At 43.3% G+C, this 21,346-nt stretch overlaps 1 protein-coding gene across 1 annotated transcript in view; it reads left to right on the forward strand.

The window, feature by feature from the left end:
* TRPC4 (transient receptor potential cation channel subfamily C member 4) overlaps positions 1-21,346 on the forward strand; it is a 237,796-nt gene that overhangs the window by 45,934 nt on the left and 170,516 nt on the right. The window lies entirely within an intron of this gene.

Genomic DNA, 21,346 nt, shown 5'->3' on the forward strand with positions numbered 1-21,346 from the left:
TGTAGATGTTACCATATTTTAGCAGTTATGTAGTACAAATAATATTTCAACTTCCTTTGAATGTAAAGGAATATCTGAAATGATAAAATAAGGGTACATCTACACTGCAGTGTACATATAGCCTGTGTCTACACTATAAGCAGTTATTTTGACATAATATCAAAATAATGTCAAGCTGGAGGACTTCTTACTCAGACTACCATAACCCTCATTTTACGAGGAGAAAAGGGAGTCGGAGGAAGAGTGCTCTTTCTTGGACTTCCTGCTGTGTAGTCAGAGCCAAAGCCAAAATAAGCTATTTTGATTTAAGCTACGCAATTGACCTAGATAAAGTAGAATAGCTTATTTCGGCTTTAGCCCTGCTGTGTAGACATACTCTAAATGACACATCCCTGCATAGCTCTTAAATTTTAGAAATAGCTAAATAAAATGTTCTAGGTTCCTCAGTCTGACATACATTGACATACTTAGAAGAATAGAAACTGATGGGATTAGAGGTAATTTTTTGTTTATTTGTTTTCAGTTATTAGCATCAATGTGCTTGTGCAATTTGTTATAAGCATAGCGAGTCTGCAGAATTGCTTGTTTGCTAGTGCAGACTAAAACACTGACAAAGAAAAATAATTGATTAGAAAAAAGTGGTGGGCCCTGTATTTGAAAGCACTTGGTTAGTTGTAGGGAGTAGGGACATTTTGTGTGGAGCTGCCTTTTAACAAGAGTTGTAATACATAACAAAGCATTCTTTTTTACATCAACAGGTGCTGAAGCTTTAAACAACTCTGCAAACCATAATTCTCCTTAGACATTTTTATTTAACATAACCTTTAGAAGTCGCTACAAACACTTTGTACAATTGTATCATTTGCACTGCAATTATGAAAAGCTGTGGGAATGGGGCAGCGGTGGGGAAAGTCCCCATATTAATTTCCAAAATCCTGTTTGGTTTAATGGTCTTGAAGTACTATAGCATGTGCAAGTACAGTGAAATATGCATATATCTACATTCACTTGTGAATTTCTTCCCCCAGGAATTATTATTGTCTTGTGAAATGATATACCCATCCTGTTCTTCCTTAATTACAGTGGATGGGCTTCCCACATGAAGCCCATCCATAGCTTCAAAAAAAGTGTGAATAAATGTTTTCAGTCATTAGCACTTTAGTTAGCCCTGGCTTTTGCTGGGCAAGCAGTGGAAAATACCAGATTCTGTGTGGTCCCACATTTTAAAATATATTGTCCTCCAATCGCTCCAATTAAAGATAAGAGGGAAAATCAGGTCTTCACTCTGATAAACAATGAAATATTTTTATCATTAAATAAATGCTGTGATAGTGCTGGGAAACAACACCTAGTTCTAGAGGTGGGCAGGCACAAGCCCTCTCACATCTGAGGCCTAACTACTAAACCTGAGGCTCAAGTAAATTCAAGGAAAAACTAATGACAAACAGGACCAGGAGTGAGGGTCACAGGGTCATAAGCAGGGACCCTGACATGGACACTGAGCAGAAAACCCTGAGAGAGCCCACTCTTCCTCATCAGTGTCTATGGAGCCAGCGAAAGCAGCCCTGAGATACTGTCTGGAAGCATGATAGAAGAGAAGACTGGAAATAGGTCCCAAAGTCTCAGAGCCTGTCCACAACCAGCATCCTCCTTTTGGTAGAGTAGATGGCAACATTGGCCAGCACCAGGACGAGGTTGACAAAGAGGTTTCACAATTTCATGGAGTTATAAATGGGATGGGAATCAACAACTGATCCAGCACTGTGGTCACTTAAACACCAATTAATTTCTGCCAGGGAAATTGGGCATTGATTAATGGATTGGAATGGGCTGGAGGAGGACTGATGACCAAACTGGCCCATTAATACTGTAGGTAAGCAAGCATGGGAAGAAAGTTTTTGTGGGTGTGCTCTGAATAGAGAAAGCCTGTGCTCTGCAGAGAATAAGGAGAAACTAGGTAACATGATATATGGCTCAACAAAGTAGTAGGAAGATCAAATGTAAATAAACTGCTAACAGAAGGTCTCTGAATTTGTAGACCGAGTGGGAGACAGAAGTGGCTTGTCAAATGTGACAATGTGGACATCTCCCAATCCAGCGATATTTCAAGATATGATTGTAGCATAGGAAGAAAAGCATGGTGATTGGGTATTCTCCGGAGATTCTTCTCTATGTTGAGGGAAGCTAGGGTATTTTGCTGCTGATTTCCCTGTCTCTGACAGGCCTGTACCATACCATCCTTAGCAGATTCTGTTTCAGACACAAAGTCTATTGCTGCTACCATAATCTAGTAGGTGCTCTATGGTATGAGGGAGAACGCTACATCATAAAATCAAATGTAAAATTTCTATTAGGAAAATATAGCTGAAAAAGTACATTTTTCTTCTCCTTATTCAGCTGGAACTGGTCCTTTTCCTACTGCCATCAGTAGCAAAACAGTATGTGAAATTCTGGCTCTGCTGAAGTAAACAGCAAACTTCCCTTGATTTCAATATGTCCAGAATTTCAGCCAGTGAATTCCTTTGGACATAATCAAGTCCTTGGTTATGAAATAATCATAGAAATAAAAGATGCAAAATATTTATTTTTACTAGGGCATCTACTCCATTTCTTGGCTGGCATGGGGTTGTCACTACAATATGCTTTGGCAAATGTTTTGGTCAATCTAGTTTTTAAAATATACTAAAGTGATGGGGATTCCACCTCTTCTTTTTGGAGACTGTTCCATGGTCAAATATATCTCTTAAAATTCTTGCTCCTACTCAGAGTAAAATTTTCTTTTGACCAGGTTCATCTGTATTTTCATATTTATACCCACTGGGACCAGCATATTTTTTCTCTCTTCGGTATATAAACCTTTCAGTTTCATGTAGATAGTTCTACTTTTCCTTAGCTGTCATGTACCCAAGTCCTATTTAGGACCTAATCTAACTCCTATTATAGGTAATAGAAAGAGCACCATTGATTTCAGTGGAAGTGAATTATTTTAATTTGGCTTCCAGAGACCGTTTCCATTTATGAGTAGAACTGGGTGAATAATACAAACATTTTCTCAGTATCCTTTGTTCAATTTTAGGTATGAATTAGCTTTGGGCACACGTGTGACTCATTTGAGCTTCCTTTCTATGCATACTTGTGGCTAAATTTGACTAATATGAATTCTCAGAGACCAAATTGAAAACCAGTTACCCATAGACATTCACCCAATCAGAGCAAAGGAAGAATGCCACATAACCAATCATAACTGAGTTTTCCTTTGCAATCACTTAAATCCTACTGTTTGTACTTAATAAAAACACTTTTGTTTATCAATCCCAGTGTAAATGTTATTGGGGGGGGGTGCGGGCGGGAATGGAACAACCAATGTGCACAATCCTCTTTCATTGATAAAGGGGGCTTACCTGATGAGTTTTCACTGTGTAAAACTTCTACACAGAGAAAAATGGATTTATTTGGAGGTTTGATTCTTTTGGAGTTTGGTTTTCTGGATGCTGTGCTCTAGAACTGCATTCTCGCAGAGCTAAAGTAGTTCAATGTCTGTATTGCTCTTCAGGGGGGTGGTAACCCCAACTCTATGTCTTGTCTAGAGGAGACCAGAGGATCTGGCCTAGCAGGAAAGGGTAGTGAGGAGCCCCAGAGAGCAAGAATGCAGTCCACTGCATGATCAGCACACCAAGGAACTAGTCTTCTGTGACTGCACCTTGTGACACTCATCTCTCTTGGTAGTCTTGAACTGCCATTAGCAGGGGTGGATATAGGGCAGGGCGAACGGGGCAGCCGCCCTGGGCCCCGCGCTTAAAAAAGCCCCGCGCATGCGCCGTGGCGCCACCGCGCATGCGCATGGCGTCATGGTGCATGTGCCGTGGCAAAGTGGGGGCCCCGCGGAATTATGCTGCCCGGGGCCCCGCAAAACAGTCATCTGCCCCTGGCCATTAGAAAAGGTCCTCACTGTTAAAATCACATTGTGTATTAAATGAGGTTTTTTTCCACCATGCAGACACAATAATTATACGGCTTCAGAATCTTCCTGTGAGCCTATAAAATTAGCATTCCATGCATGATCCTCTCTCCCACTTCTTTCTGAAGCTGCATTAGTTTTATTTAGACCAAACTGCTTCTCTTTAGTGACAGTGGCGGAGTTACCAGCTTCAGTAGAATGATCTGGCCAGGAAATCTACCGCAAGTGTGGCAGGTCCAGTGTTGTGATAAGCTCTAAAGTGTTGTCTCTCCTAGATTACAATATCAGAAAGGAGCACAGTCAGGTTCAATGGGTATCTCTGGTTTCCCTTTCCAGTTACTACTACTAATTTGTATTCTTCAGCAATCCATGCTTAGAAGCCCTTGGACATCTTAACAAATTCAGTCCAATATAACAACATGCCCTTATAAATATCTGATATCCCACTGAGTGCAAGATGAGATTAAGAGAATACAAAACCCCCTCATTAAAATAACAGTAAACACAGGGATGGAAGGATGGTCTTGCGTTTTAAGGTGTTGGACAAGAATTTAAAAGATCTGGCTTGAACTCCCAGCACTGCTACTAATTTCCTCTGTGACACTGAGCAAGGCGGAACAATCTCTCTGTGTCTCAGATCCTCATCTGTAAAATAATGGATAATGATATTTCCATTCTCCTAACCTTTTGTCTGTTTTGACTGTAAGGTATTCAGGGATAGATCATTGGAGTATTCTGCATGGATTATTTCTTACATTGTGTATATTCCGTGCCTAACAGAATTGAGCCTGATCTCAGGTAGAACTTGTAGGTGGAATGTATGTAATATAAACAAACAAATAATAAACAGTATAGAAAGACAATTATTTGAGGACTAATAGAATATAATGCAGCAGGTACCCAGGAATAAGTGTGTCAAGATAATACCTCCATGAAGGAATATCTCTGTAGTTTAAGTCAGAATCTTAAACCTGGAACGCAAATTAGGCTATTTCCAACTACTCTTTAAGAAGAACTTCTGATAGGGACTATGTCCAGCCCAGATTCATGTTTCCCAGTCTTCCAGGAAAATAAGGGTATGTCTACACTAGCTCGTTAGTTCGAGCTAGGTAGGCAAATGAGGGCAACTGAAGTTGCAAATGAAGTCCGGGATTTAAATATCCCGGGCTTCATTTGCATGTTCCCGGGCGCTGCCATTTTAAAATCCCCCTTAGTCCGAACTAACTGCCCATGGCTAGACGCGGCAGTTAAACGTTAATTCGAACTAACTCCTTAGCTCGAATTAACTGTTACTCCTCATGGAATGAACTCTATGAGGAGTAACAGTTAATTCGAACTAAGGAGTTAGTTCGAATTAACATTTAACTGCCGCGTCTAGCCGCGGGCAGTTAGTTCGGACTAAGGGGGATTTAAAAATGGCGGCGCCCGGGAACATGCAAATGAAGCCCGGGATATTTAAATCCCGGGCTTCATTTGCAACTCCAGTTGCCCTCATTTGCCTACCTAGCTCGAACTAACGAGCTAGTGTAGACATACCCTAAATGAATTTACATGTTTACTTTTTGGTGACGGAAAAATAAGTGTGTGAAAGGTAATCTCCACCCTAATGCGTGATGTCTTATCTTTGTACATTGCAGACTACAAAGTGATGTTACCTTCATGTGTTGTATGGACAAATAAATGTTGGTTCAGCACCCCTTTGATTTGAAAGGAAATTAGTATCCATAGAAAAATAACAAAAGAATAAGAAAGAAATTAATGCAAATATCTCAAGCATTTAAATCAGGGATGGGGGCCATATGTGGCCCCCAGCTTGCCTGGATCCAGCCCCTGCCCTGAGGCTTAGGGTCTCCACCCCCAGCATTGGAGAGCCCACACTGTCACTCCAGCCTCCTCCCGCTGAGCACATAAAATCTACTAGGCTGCCCCCGCCCCCGCCCCCTCCGGGCTCTGGCATGCATGGGGTATGTGGGGAGTGTTTTTCTTCTTCTCAGTCAGTGGTCATGTCAGTGAAGGTTTGTTTTTTCCTTTTTCTCTTCTCACTTGTGTGCGGTCCCTGATTAATTTTCTGTGGGTCAGTGGTCCTCAACCCAAAAAAGGTTCCTCATGCCTGATCTAAATGATGCCTATGGTAATATTGTTAATTAGGGCTGTATTTAATTACTTTGTACCAAGATATTCTGAATAATATGAAGACTTATATTGCCCTATATTGGGATAAGTTCAGGAAACTAGAGGCATTTATTTAACATCTTTGGTTTTTATTAGAGCTTGCTCTAACTTAATGAAACTTTAAAGCAATACAGGCAGTCCCCGACTTACGCGGATCCGACTTAAGTTGGATCCGCAGATACGAACGGGGCATCCCCAGAGTACATGGACTGCGGGACCTCGCGGTCCTGCCGCCCGTGTACTCTGGGGCTTTCTCTGTGTCTCCCTGGTCTGCAGACCAGGAAGACGCAGAGCAAAGCCGCGGAGGGGCTCGGGCAGCGGGGCACCCCAGGCGCACCTGGACTGCTCCGCTGCCGGCTTCCCCGCAGCTTTGCAAAGCCGAGGGGGGGGCTCGGGCAGCGGGGCACCCCAGGCGCGCCTGGACTGCTCCGCTGCCGGCTTCCCTGCGGCTTTGCAAAGCCGAGGGAGGGGCTCGGGCAGCGGGGTACCCCAAGCGCGCCTGGACTGCTCCGCTGCCGGCTTCCCCACGGCTTTGCAAAGCCGAGGAGGGGGCTCGGGCAGCGGGGCACCCCAAGCGCGCCTGGACTGCTCCGCTGCCGACTTCCCCACGGCTTTGCAAAGCCGAGGGGGGGGCTCGGGCAGCGGGGCACCCCAAGCGCGCCTGGACTGCTCCGCTGCCGGCTTCCCCGCGGCTTTGCAAAGCCACGGGGGAAGCCGGCAGCGGGACAGCCCAGACGCCCCGCGGCTGTCCCGCTGCCGGCGTCCTCAGAGGCTTTGCTCCCTGTCTCCCTGGTCTGCTGGTCTCCAGCAGACCAGGGAGACTGGGAGCAAAGCCGCGGAGGACCCAGGCGGCGGGACCGCGGTGCGTCTCGGTCCGCCGCCTGTGTCTTCCTGGTCTGCTGGGGTTGGGGGGGGGGGGCGCAGCTAGTACGCCCCTCCCCCCCAGCAGACTAGGCTTTTCTCTGGACGCCTGTGGCAGAGCAGCTGGGGTGCTGCCGGTTGGTCCCGCAGCGCCACTCTGGGCGCTACTGGTCCAACCCAGGAGCACCCCAGCTGCTCTGGTCCTGATTCAGCCGCTGCTGGTCAGTTTCAGCAGCGGCTGAATCAGGACGCCTGGGGCAGAGCAGATGGGGTGCTGCTGGGTTGGTCCAGTAGTGCCGAGGAGCGGCGCTACTGGAGCAACCCAGCAGCACCCCAGCTGCTCTGCCCCAGGCATCCTGATTTAGCCGCTGCTGAAACTGACCAGCGCTGACTACAGGAAGCCCGAGGCAGAGTTGCTCTGCCCCGGGCTTCCTGGAATCAGCTGCTGATCAGTTTCAGCAGCAGCTGACTTGGGGACGCTTGGGGTTCTTAAGTTGAATCTGTATGTAAGTCGGAACTGGCGGTCAGTTTCAGCAGCGGCTGAATCTGAATGCCAGTTCCGACTTACATACAGATTCAACTTAAGAACAAACCTACAGTCCCTATCTTGTACGTAACCCGGGGACTGCCTGTAGTGTTGCTGTTTCTTAATGATTTTCAGTGTCAGTAATGTGTGTTAAAGGTTTTTATTTTCCATTTGAAGTTATTTAGAGAACAAACGTCTGCCCTAGCAGGTTTTTTCCTAAAAGATTTTTGACTCGACCAAGTATAGTTCTTATTGTTGTTTATATTCAGTCTATTTACGATTCATACGTGTGCACAGATTTGTGTCCTTGAAGCAACAGAAACTGATGCACGAGGTAAATTTTAACCAATCAGAACACACCAAACAACCTCCCCCCACCAATGTACAGAAGTAATCTTTACAACAAGAGTTTCATTTCACACAACATGAAGTGTTAGACATCATCCTCAATTCCAACTGCTCGGTGCTTTCTAAAAAGCGAACTCATTTGTAAATTGATTTCTATTCTGAACATTCCTTCATAGACAAAAGAAGCTCTCATGCAGATCAGTGGAGCCCCAATTACCTCATTGAAGTATAGGTCCTGTAAGAATCAGTGTGTATGGGTGTGTTTACACTGCAGTTAGACACCCATAGTTGGCCCACACCAGCTGGCTGAGGCGGCAGGGCTATTGGGGTGTAGATGTTCGCAAGATGCCTGAACCCAAACATCTATATCAAGGGTGGGGGAACTTCCAGTGTGCTGGCCACATGTCATACATCAGGGTGAGCTGATGGCAGGCTGCCAAATGGTTTGTTTACTTGTGCGTCTGCAGGCACAGCCTCTTGCAGCTGCAGGTTGCTGTGCTTCAGTGTTCCCGGCCAATGGGTGCTGCAGGAAGGGGTGCAGGCCGGACCCACAGCTTCCTGCAGATTGGGAACAATGAACTGTGCCCACTGGGAGCTGCAAGGGGCCTGGCCTGTGGACACTCAGGTAAACAAATCTTCTGGCAACCCACCAGCTAATCTGACTAACCACATCCACCCAGCGCACCAGAGGCTCCTCACCGGAATAGAATCCATAATTAAACAGTCCCTAAAGCTATTGAAGGCCCATGTCAGCTGGTACAGGTCAGCTTTCAGTTTTAACTGCTGTGTAGTCATACCCTATGTGTACAATTGCCCTGTGCAGTGTGTGACTGGAATTGCACAGCTGTGCTAAGAACCGGTGAAAAGTTTCCATTAGATCAAGTGTTCAGTGCCTTTACTTTAAATCTGCTGGGTCTGACTTGTTTTGTTCTTCCAAGGTTCTTTTATGGTCCCTGCCTTGAGGGTATTGGGGAACCTTTCAGAATTTAACTATGCACTATGATTAGACTCTGTCTTGTGTGCTTTTGTCTTCGTCCCTCTCCTTATGGGGAAGAACAGTGTGACTGCTTTTTTTAAAAATACATACCATTACTTTGTCAGGGGGCTGAACATGGCTCAGCCACTGCAATGAACATGAAGACTCTACAAATAGATATAAGACCACAGGCTACAGCTTCCAACAACTGTATAATAGGAGGCCAAGCAGAGGAGGAGCCAGACAGTCCCTGCCTAACAAGATCAATCCCATGCGGTTCTCTAACCAAAAGTCCATAAAAGCGATGTTACTCTTAATGGAAGGTGTCTCCAGTATTCAGGATAGCAAAGTCTGGCCCTCTTCTCTGACCATATATAAAGCATGACTGCTTGGACAAGGTGTGCATCGAATAGTGAAGCCCATCCCTCAATTTGCAGTACAAGATGAAACTCTCTTAACTGAGATTCTCTGATTCGGCAACATCTGTGTTCCAGCAGGACCATGGATGTTCCAGGACCAGAGGATCAGTGGAAAGCTAGTGCCTGGGAGCCCTGCAGGCTGGCAGGGCAGCAGCATACCGACACACAGCAGCTAGGCTTCCCGTCAGAGCAGTGGGAGCCCCACACACAGTAGTAGGGCTGCCCAGAAGGCAGCAGGAGCCAGACACTGCAGTGGAAGCCTGGTGCACAAGGAGGCAGTGGGACTAGTGAGAGGGGAGAGCCAGCTGGAAGGCCAGCAATTGGGCCAAGGCTGGAGGGGGCTGGTGTCAGGAGGGCCAGAAATGACCTCCCCAGGTCCAGCAAAATCCTTATCTGGGACAGATCAGGTCCCGAGGGGGCTGGACCAGGGAGGTCCAACCTGTTCATAGTCAATGCCCAGCTATTGTTTGAGACTGCAGCAGCAATTCTGGCTACCTTGCTAATCAATTAACCTGCATTGTGTATTGGTTCTACAGTTGTTATACCAAGGCCGTGTCTAGACTACATCCCTTTTTCGGTAAAGGGATGTAAATTAGGCACATCGATATTGCAAATGAAGCCGGGATTTGAATTTCCCACACTTAATTTGCATAATGGCGGCTGCTGCTTTTTTTTTTTTAAACGGGGCTTTTTTGAAAAAAAACCTGGCAGTTTAGACAGAAATGCCTTGTTTCGAAAATCCTATACTTTCGATACAAGGAGTACAGGATCTTTCAAGACGGGGCATTTCTATCGAAAATGCCCTGTCTAAACTGCCGTTTTTTGGGGGTTTTTTAAAGTCCCGTTTCGGGGAAAAAAAGTGGCGGCCGCCATTATGCAAAAGAAGCACGGGAAATCCAAATCCCGGCTTCATTTGCAATATCGATGTGCCTAATTTACATCCCTTTACCAAAAAAGGGATGTAGTCTACACGTAGCCCAACAGTACAAATCCTATCCCCAGCCAAACATCCTGTGGGTGCTGTAGAACATGAAAACCCCTCACTGATAGCTGTAGATTTGCCCATGTATTCATGGGAGAATGGGAAAGGACATGGAAAAGGACATACCCGGGCTTCACCTCCATGATACGTGAATGACCAAGCAAGGCCCCCAATGCCTGCCACTACACAAAGCCCCAAGGAGAGGACTGGGGAGGATTATCACTTCTTCCCAAGAAGTCTAGAGGTAACTTTCCTCCCCTACTCTGGGAATGAGAGCCTTCAAGTAAAAACCCAGAGAATAGCCAATGGGAATGTTTTGCTGCATTTACCTAGCTCTAGTAATTAGAGTGGACCAAATCCCATGATCCTTACTGTCACCTTACTTCAGTAAAATAGTCCTTGAAGAAGTGACTAAGTGTTGTGAGATTTGGATCATTATACATTTCATGCAGTTAAATTCAGGCACTTGGATTTCTAATAAATGTGGATTCCATTAAAGTGTAACAAACCTTCCTAAGTGTGCTCTCTGTGCCTTATGGAGAACACCTGAATGTTCTGAAGCTTTTAATTTTCATAGGTTGCATAAATAGCATGGAATCTCAGAGTGGAGTTCAACTACCTTTGTTGATTAAAGGAATGTGAAGAGAGTGGGAGAGAAATGTCAGTTTTCAGACAAAAGGAAAAGGTTTTTTTCATCTGTTATTAGAGTGTCAGTTGTAATGGGATGGATCCATAGTTAGATACCCAAGTTACAGTCGTAGTTGGAATTCATAAAAAAATGTTAAATGTGCTACATCTTAAACCTACCTTTTGATCCAAAATCTTTCTTCACATCACAAAGAATTGGGGTTTTCATGATTTGATTAGTGTAATTACAATAGATTCAGGTTGTTAAAGCCCACATAACAATGTTGTAGTGCCCTTTGCTGCATGGTTTTGGGTTGTTTTTTTTTTAGTTGGGACTGAGGGATGTATTGACCTGTTCATCAGTTAGGAGTCTCACCTCTCTCACTAGTGCTGATATTGTTCAAGGTTTTTTTTAAAAAATATTTTTAATATTTTGTTCAATGTCAATAGACTCTGGCAATATGCATTTTTACAAACTGCAAGTAAAAGAAATACATATCACTGCGTCTGGAGTGCTTAGTCAGGCAACAGATAATGGGTGCGATTCATCTCATACACTGAATAGAGTTTCTCCTTCTCATTAGTAATTCAGTCACTGGTGTTACATTAGTGTAAAACTGGAACCTGTTCCACTTAAAAAATTAGACTGATCTGCCTAAGTCGCTCAGAACTGTAAACATTTTGTACCTTGGGCTCTGCAGTTAGGTCAATTTAACTCCCAGTATAGCTACAGTGAGGTTAATGGAAGAATTCTTCTGTCAACCTAACTAATGCCTCCCGGATAAGTGGACTAATCACATACAAGGAGAACCCCTTTGTGTAGATGTAGGATCCCTCTACATTATGGCACTACTACTTGAGAGTGGGCATAACCTGAGGGGGGAGATGAGAATATTTGTAGGAGAATCTAACCTATTCTATCACTTCGTTTCGTAATGACATGACCCACTGACTTCTAAATTTACATCAGCCTGTAAGTGAAATCAGAATCAGCACCAATGTTCCCTCTATTTTTTTCCATCTATGTGTAGAATAAATTTTTATGTGCACTGAGGCATGGTGATGTGCACCACCAATAGAAACACATGCTGCCAGCTCTGGGTGCTCTGCTAATCACTTGGAGGGCTGGAATCAGATCATAGTCCTAAAAGGTGATTTTATTAATAAACCAAAGAAGATATACTTGGTGAAGTGTTACTTGGTTGCTAGGTGTTACAGAGCAACAGAAAAAGGCAAATTAAAAACACAGGTAATTGTTTCCCTAGGATTCAGTTTAAAAGTTACAGTGTACAGACAGGGCCAGCCCACAATATTTTGGCACCTGTGGCGGGGACCTCAAATGACCTCCCCAAGTCCCCTTGCTTAGGCCAAAACTTTGAAAGGTCTCTTGTGCCTTCCTTCCTCCAGCATAGCACTCCACCATCTCTGTGCATCTAGAGCAGAGAAAATATATATGCACCAGCAGCAGACACAATTTTCTACATTCTGGGTCCTAGTGGCACCCCCCCCCCCCCACACACACACACAAACAGTCTGGCACCTGAGGCGGCCGCCTCAGTTCACCTCATGGTAGGGCCGATCCTGTGTATGGAGGGGCAGGAGTACAAGGGCTCAGCATAGAGGAGTTCAACAAACTCGGAAATAACATGATCACTTCTAACTAAACATTCCCTGTTCTGCTTATGTCTCGGTATTCCAAGATTTAGACCTTCATTAGGCATGGATATCACTGGAAATTCCATGCCTTGTCTTGGCTTAACTCATCTCTCCCTACTCTTGATGTGATCACACAAAGGACTGCAGCAGGAGCATCCTGCTTCAATGCAAAACTCTCACTCACTTTTTTTTGGCTCTTCTTGGTCCCTGCTAACACTTCCTGGAGACTCTTAAGGACCCTTAAGGTTTAACCCTTACAGGCAATTTAGTTAACTGAATGTCTGGGATGTCTAGAAAAGGATAATACTCCCAATTATCACACACATTGAAAAGCTGACTAAATGGGAACTGTTCTGCTAAGATATTATGTTTTTTCTCCTATTTGGTTTTATTACCAAAGAGCTCTTTACTCAAACAGATTCTTCATTGCATAGAAGTTTATCAATTTCTGCTAATAATCATTCCTTATCTTCATAAGTTTTTCTGTGTGATGGCATAGTTGGTAGTTTAAAGATAATTGTCATAAGTAGACAATGATTAAGTCAGGTAAACATTGAGCATCAGAAACAGATGAATTCTTCAGAACAATGACCCTAATCTCACAAAAAGATCTTCAGTGCCTAAAAATGAAAGTATGTTCAGTTTGGGAGTAGGCTGTTATTTATTCCATAGTAAATTTGTCATGGGACCATGATAGAGGAACATCTGATGCAGTATTAAAGAGGACCTGTAAATTTACCATGGGATGCTTACACTTCTGTGCAGGACACGTAGGCAGAATTGTTTCTAAGCAAAATATTTTTGTCATAGACTTCTGTGTTTCTTTAGCTGTTCTTCCATGTATCCTTAAGGCTGTTGTATGGGAACAAGAATATTTGGTGCTGAAGGAAAATGTCCAGAAATAGAAATACTTAAGCACACAATAAGCATCCATCTGAAGGACAAAACTCAGTGGTGACTATCTATACTAGAAATAACAACTTGCAGTAAAAATGTTAGCAAAGCCCTCATCACCCATAACATTCTATTATTTCATTTGTCATGAAAAAGATAAGGGGCTGAAGAAACTCTACAGAAAGATGTGTAATCTAATATATAAAGGAGAATGTTTATAAGTTTGTGCTCTAATAACTTGGACACTGTAAGATCTACCGCAGCCAAACTTTGCATGGGATAACCTTTCATCCAGGAGAAGGTTTTAAGATACTTTGGGACCCGATCGGGCCCGAGCTCAAGCTGTAAAAATCAAAAAGTAACTCACCGCGCTGTGCTGTAGGGGCCGCCCTGCCCACCCTAGGTCCCGTGCCCGCCATCTGCGGCCCCCAGCACCGTCCAGGACTCACTCCCTCCCATCCACGAGGTTACATAAATGACCCTTTTCCTCCCGCCCCCCCCTGTGCCGGCCCACAGTGCCCTGACCCCCATGCGCCCTGCCCCCCATAGCACCTGCAGCCCCAGGTGCGAGCTGGGGCACCCCTCCCGTGTGTAATCTCCCCTCCACCCAGGGTCACACCTTCTCCCCGGGGATGATGTGCACCTATATTTTAATCCCTATAGAAATCAGTGCAACTTTTCTGCCATTTGAAAAAAGATAATGGACTACTGTTTTTCTACATTTTGTTCCTCTGGTTTCCCGAGCAATGCTGGGTAACTCCAGGTACCACGTAGTTAGATACAAAACAAAGGTTTCTAGCTTTGGACTCCATTGTTATAGAAACACCACTCCATTATGGCAGAATTTTGTAGTGGATTCTTTGTGCCACTAACTCATACGAAGATATAAAAGCAGCAAAGTCTGTAAATGCTGTCTTCTCCTGATCTTTGCACATTCTGAATTTTATTTTAAAATATTTATTATATTTTGGGCTGTAAATCTCCTTTCCGAAGTTTTTGCTATGTAGGGCAGATGTTTATGTTTCAGTTCATAAGGTTAAGGATCACGGAATGTTTTGATTCTTAATTTAGGCCAAAGAATGAACCGTGGAGTCACTTGGGAAGAATATTCTAAGTTGAGAACCAAAACATTCCATAATTCTTAAACCGGAAAATGAACACTTGATCTCTGTGTAGTGGTAGGGCAAAGATTTAAAGTCCAGACCATCTTATATGTGTTAGAACTCTGTTTCCAAATGCATCCGGTTATCTTTGTGAGCATCGTTTAGATTCTAATCTCTTCAGGGCAGTGACTCTGTCATTTTTGTTTTGCAATGCAGAAATAAAGAATATTGTGTACTGTTAATAAATGAGAATAAAAATATATTGTCATACTTTCAAAATTACTGTTAAAGTGCATTTAAACTGTTTTTTTTGTTATTGTAAACTTCTCCTAAAGCCTAAACAAATGAAAAATGTCTACAGTAATTATCTAGAAACATACATTTTTCAGTCTGTAACTACTTGAAGGTTACTTTCTCTTTGCAATTAAGAGGCTTCAGATATATTCAGATATAAGGCTACAGGGCTTCAAATGAAAGCAGCAAATACCATTCATTTTAAATTAGTGACTCTCGAAGGGTATGTCTACACTAGCCCCCTAGTTTGATCTAGGGAGATTAATGAGGGCAGCCGAAATTGCAAATGAAGCACTGGATTTAAATATCCTGCGCTTCATTCGCATGTTTCCGGCCGGTCGCCATTTTAGAAATTGACTAGCCCGAAGTAACTGCCCGCATCTACACATGGCAGTGAAACGGGATTCTGAATTAAAGCCCTAACTCGAATTAGCTGGTAAACCTCATTGCAGGAAGAATAACAGCTAATTCGAGTTAGGGCTTTAATTTGGAATCCCATTTCACTGCCGCATGTAGTCGCGGACAGTTACTTAGGGCTAGTCAATTTCTAAAATGGCGACCGGCCGGGAACGTGCTAATGAAGCATGGGCTATTTAAATCCCACACTTCATTTGCAATTTTGGTCACCTTCATTAGCCTCCCTAAATTGAACTAGGGGGCTAGTGCAGATATACCCTAAGTAGCATATAAAATCATTATAGTGCAGGCCAAACCTGATAAAGTATTTGGATAGCGTAGGGGTTAGGAACAATAGCACAAGAGCATCAAACGTGCATGAGCGTGGCCCCAATGGTTGATCTCCCCACGCGAAACTGGTTCCTGACAGAGTGGTAGCTGTCTAGCATGGTGAGCTTCCAAAGTGTGATAGCGACCCACTTCTGTAGGGGGATGGCGGGTCATATGTGGGTGTCCTGTCACCCGAGAGCAGGGGCGAGCCACTCACACAGCTCCAGGAAGGTGTCCTTCCACATGCAGAAGTTCTGGAGCCACTGCTGGTCATCCCACTACTCCATGAAGATCTGGTCCCACCACTTAGAACTGGTATCCTGTTGCTAGAAGCAGCCGTGTATGATGTACAGGAAGGGCTGTGCTGCATGAGCAGCATATGGAGAGAGGTGAGGAAGTTCCCCCCAATGAGCAGTGGGTCCCGTTCCTGCAGTGCCACACAGGCAGCTTGCAGTAACTGCACCAGGAGGTGCGGCATGAGGTCTAAGAGCTGGCGGCTGCTTTCCAGTAGGTTTGGCTCCATGGCTGAATTGCTGTGGCATCCATAAGGACAACCAGAACAGTCAGTGAGATGAGTTTGCTGTCCCTTGAGTGGGCAGGCACAGGTGAAGAGCCTGAGACATGGATGTAGGGGGGAGCCCCTTTAAGCACGGGCTTTAGAGTGTCTCAGGCAGCAGCTACAGAAAGTGACTGCTATCCTGATACCCTGCCCGAAGTGCTTCCAGAGGACTTTAAATGCAATTCAGCCTCTAATCAGTGTGGACATGCTATTTCAATATAGATCTGCACTATTTCAGTGGGGATTTGTAGTGTGAATGTGCTATTTCAAAATAGCTGTTTCAGGAGGTTTTATTCCAAAATAGCTTATTTTGAAATAAGCATGTATTGCAGATGTACACTGAGTGCCATTATAGATTCTCCAAGGAAGTTGACACGTGCTAGTTGATACTGATATGTTACTTTAATTTTTTTTCTCTCACATTGGGGTGGAAGGCTTATTGTCTATTTACTTCCTATTGCTTTAATTCTCAGAAAAGGAACATCAATCTAAAAATGTAACATTTGATTAATACTTATGTATATTTAGCTTTGTTTCCGAGTTTCACTTGCCCCATGGGCATGGGGGTGTGCTTTTTTTGTGAGTTTTGTTTGTTTGTTTGTTTGTTTTAGGACTGCTTACACTGATTCTTTTTTTTGGATTCAGTGTTAGTAATATGTATTTCTCTCTCCCCCATCTTTTCTGCTTTGTTTTTTCACTTATTTTATTCCTTTGTCCCCATCCTGTTTACCCCCCCCCCTTTACTCCCCCTGCTAGCAATTTCATTCATATTACTCTAGAACATATACTTGGAAATGACACCCTACCCTTGGATTATATAGCTTTTGCTTAGAGATGAAAGAACTGTGTGATGCTCAGGAAAATGTGCAATTTCTCATTTATTCACCAAGGGTATGTCTACACTACAGTGTAATTTTGAAATATCTTATTTCAAAATAGTTATTTTGAAATAGCTTATTTTGAAATAACGCATCTACACACAAAATGCATTTTGAAATAGCATTTTGCTATTTTGAAATAGCGCATCCACACTGAGTGGACTCTGAATAGCATTTAAGGCCAGTTCCAGCAGGGCACCAGGTCAGGACGTACTGTGTGGGGCTGCCGCCTGAGGCTATCTGAGGTCTGTGCTTAAAGGGACCCCCCCTCTCTCCTCCCCGGACAGCCAGTTCTCAGGTTTCCCTGCTTGGTTGTCTACCTCGCTGAGGGACAGCAAAGCATTTTGTCTCTGCGTGCTCTGATTGCCCGCACTCGGGACACCACAGCACTCTGCAACATGGAGCCAGAGCTGCCCCCGGGCACTCTGGTGCTTCTTTTGGATGTGTTGCTGTGAGCCTGGCTGCACTTTCTACAGGTTGCCATCTGGGAGGTCCATCAGGGGGTTATCAGTATCCAGGAGGTCCTGTGGGAGAGCTTCCACACTGAGGAGCACTAAGAGCCTCCATGGTCTGCCCCACTAGGGGCTTCATTCCTCCCTCATGTCCTTCCACTTACCCCTCCCTAATCCACCTTCCTGATGTCAAATAAAATACATGTATTTTGATTAACAAAAACTCTCTTTATTTAACAAACCTGAGGGGGAGGGAATGAAGTGAGGGTGGGAGAGGGGAGGGGGAAACCTGGGAGGAGGGAGCTGGAAGGAGGAAGCAAAAATTGACAGTGGGCTAGGGGAGTAGAGTGGGTCTCAAGAGACTGGGGTTCTAATCCCAGCTCTGCCAATGATGTATTGTGTGACCTTGGATGAGTCTCAGTTCCTGTGTTTCCTGCCCTTTGACTATCTTGTCTACTTGATTTGTAGCTCTTTGGGTTAGCACTGGTCTCTTACTAGGAGTCAATGACTAGGAAAAATGGGTCCTGATTTTGGTTAGGGCTTCTAGACATTAATGTAATATGAATGATAAATGCCTTCATCCATGTTAGAACCTACTGTTTTTTTAAAAAGCGGTTTCTCTGGCCAGCTCTGAGTCTCCGTTGTACCAAAAGGTGAGACACCACCTTTCCAACACTCCACACAGCGAGGATTGTGCATTGCATTTCTTTTTGCTTTCCCTAGAGTTATTTGGCTTGTTTGGGGAAACATTTTTCATTTGAACGCCCTATTGTTTATTTATAATTGTTTATTAAATGAGTGACATATTTCGCCTGAGCCACACAGCAGGGGAAGAGCAATAGGCAGAAAGCTTATGCAGAGAGGCCAGATGGTTTGTTTTCCTGAACAGATTCTGAAAAATATTTGTGTCATTTTCTACATAATTATTTTCTTTAGTACCCAAGGTTCACCAAATCAGGTAACTGTCACTGATGACAGAGTGCATGGCTTCCATACCTTAGGCTTTGTCTACGCTTCACAATTTAAAGCGCAGCTGCAACAGTGCTTTAGATTGAAAGTGTGGCCATGGCATGAGTGCTGGGAGAGAGATCTCCCAATACTAGGTAAACCACCTCCATGAGGGGAGTACCTAACGGCACTGGGATCACATCTCTCAGCACTGTGGCCTGGTTCACAGTGGTGCTTTATTTACAGCGCTGTAACTTGCTGCAGTGGGGCAGAGGGAAAGAGGCATGTTCACATCCCTGAGCCAGAAAGTTACAGCACTATAAAGTGCCAATGTAGACTACGGATGTTAAATTGTGGTTAATTGACTAGTTGAGTAGTCGATGGAATTTCCATCGACTACTTGACTAGTCAATAGGCACTTCTGCATGCAGCCTGGAGCCAGAGGGAAGTCCCGCTCACTCCGGGCTCCATGCAGGTGCCTGCTTTGAAATGTACAAGAGTCCCCAGAGGGGGCTCTTGTACATTTCAAAGCAATGGAGCCCGGAGTCAGCTGGTTTTTAAGTTTACCTTGTTGTGAATGTATTTTTGCATAATTGTATTTATTATTTATACCATTTAGAAGCCCTGAGGATTATAAGTATAAATGGTGCAGATAATACATAGTATCTAAATATACTTTCCCTTCATAAAAACCTCTGTAAATTCTATAGATAAACCAAATGATTCCCTTTCATAATAACAACTTTACTTAATTCACAGAACAAGGTAATAAGCTGGTTTCAAAAAGTCAGCATCCAAATAATTCTTACTTTTAGAACACCGACACACTGGGCAATAAACCAAAAAAATCCGTTTTTTCAGAGGAGCGATACCTTTCGCCGACTACATGTACTCTAGAGAGTTTGTCTGTCTCTCCCACCGTCTCCTCTTTTCTAAGCTGAAAAGTCCCAGTCTCTTTAGCCTCTCTTCATATGGGACCTGTTCCCAACCCCTGATCATTTTAGTTGCCCTCCCCTCTCCCAGCTTCTCTCTTCCCCTCTCCCACATCATTTTTTTTTTTGAGGCAAACTTTGTCAAACTTGAATAGCAAGTTCTCCCTTCAGGTATTCCATAATGTAGAGGTGGTCTAGGGAAGACGTCCTAACCTTAAAAATCAGTGGCAAAATGTTGATGTGAGAGGATTGGAGGGACAAAGGAACTATGCCTGTATCATAGCTAACTGACAATGATACATTTAAACAGTGGAATAGTCCATTGTTATAGACACTTTAACTATATAATACTTAGTCCGTGCACCTTGCTTGGCAATGTGGTCAGAGGGATATGGCATTGACCAATCTCATTCCTACTCTGACACAGAATTGTTGTGTGACCAAGTTCAGTTTCCCATGTCATCTTTTGCTTGTTTAGTCTATGAATTAAATTGTCCACTCTGTAAGATAGGAACCGTCTTCTACTATGTTTTACAATGACTTGTACAAAGGGTTCCAGGCCCAGTAAAAGCCTCTTATTTCAAATAAATAACAATTAGATATTTATACCCTGCTAGACTCTATGGATAGGTGTACACTGCCCCTGGCAGCAAGTCTCCTAGTCCCAGTTGATAGACCCACTTTCAATGTTCCTATGCCTGAAAATCATGGAGACAATGAAATGTCTTCTCAAAGGGGAAAGCAACACTGCCACGTCTTTGTCTATGGATAACTTGACATTTCTCTGGTCTTTTTGTTCCTTGTGGATCACAGACTGCTGGAACTCAGTAATTTCTGGAGTACAACATAGGAATTGATCATCAGCACTACAACACACACACTATATAGCACTTTAAAACAGGAAATAAAGAATCTAACTACTTATTGAAATAAATAGGAATTCAAGTATGCAGAATATAATCAGGCACCATCAGCGTATTCAGCTCTGTATAAAATAAAAGAATAGTCCTTCCCCCAATATATTCCTATAACAATTAATAGTAACTTACATTTATATATAGCACCTTTTAATTCAAGATAACCTAAAAGACTTTATGTACTATATAACCTACAGATGCAACTTCACCTACCACAAGAATGATTCCAAGATTAATTCAAGCAGACATCATGTTCATAGAGTTTGTCCAGGATACAAGGACAAATAGCTCTAGTCTTGGAAAATGTTTAATGTGATTTGGAATAACCACCAATTACTACACTTTTAGTTTAGCATCTCTGCTGAAAGGTGACATCTCCAACAAAAGATTTATGCAGATGCCATCTGTATATCATATTCATTTGTCTCATACATGTTCTGAAATGAAAACATGATGGAATGTGTTGCACACTGACAGAATTCAGGCACTTTCTAACATGTAAATGCTCTTGTGTGCTTAATGTACTTATTCCATTACAGCAATATCACAGGGAGATTTTTTAAAAATTTAAATATATTTGCAATGCATAAACCATGGCAGGCCTTACGTTTGGAAAGACCTTGATGACCTGTGACTTCATGCAATGCTGCTTCTCTCAATAGGAAATTTCAGGAACACATCTGTGACCTTAAACTGAAATAAAAATTTTAGGACAAAATTAAATGTCTCAAAAAATCACACACAGGAAAGTCTCAGAGCAGCAGTTGTATTAGTCTGTAAATTAAAAAAAAAATTAAAAAACAACAATGCTCCTGTAGCACCTTAGAGACTAATAAAAATATATAAATGGTATCATGAGCTTCCATAGGCACAGCCCGCTTCTTCATATGACAAATGTTTACTATTGTAATTAATATTCCACTTGTTCCAGTTAGGGAAGACATGGAGGGTACATTTAGAACAAACAAAGGAAAAAAAGTGTGTTTTTTTTAATTCAGCTTGCAAAGATCATGTGTGGCATTTATGATTGTAAGAGGTCATGGAATCCAAGGTTAAAAAGGAATTTTAAACCGAGCTAAAGAGCTGCAATTATTGCTGTTCGTGCTAAGATAAAGCTG

Source organism: Pelodiscus sinensis, chromosome 1, assembly GCF_052426305.1.
Source record: "Pelodiscus sinensis isolate ZL-2025 chromosome 1, ASM5242630v1, whole genome shotgun sequence".
Classification (NCBI taxonomy): Eukaryota; Metazoa; Chordata; order Testudines; family Trionychidae; genus Pelodiscus; species Pelodiscus sinensis.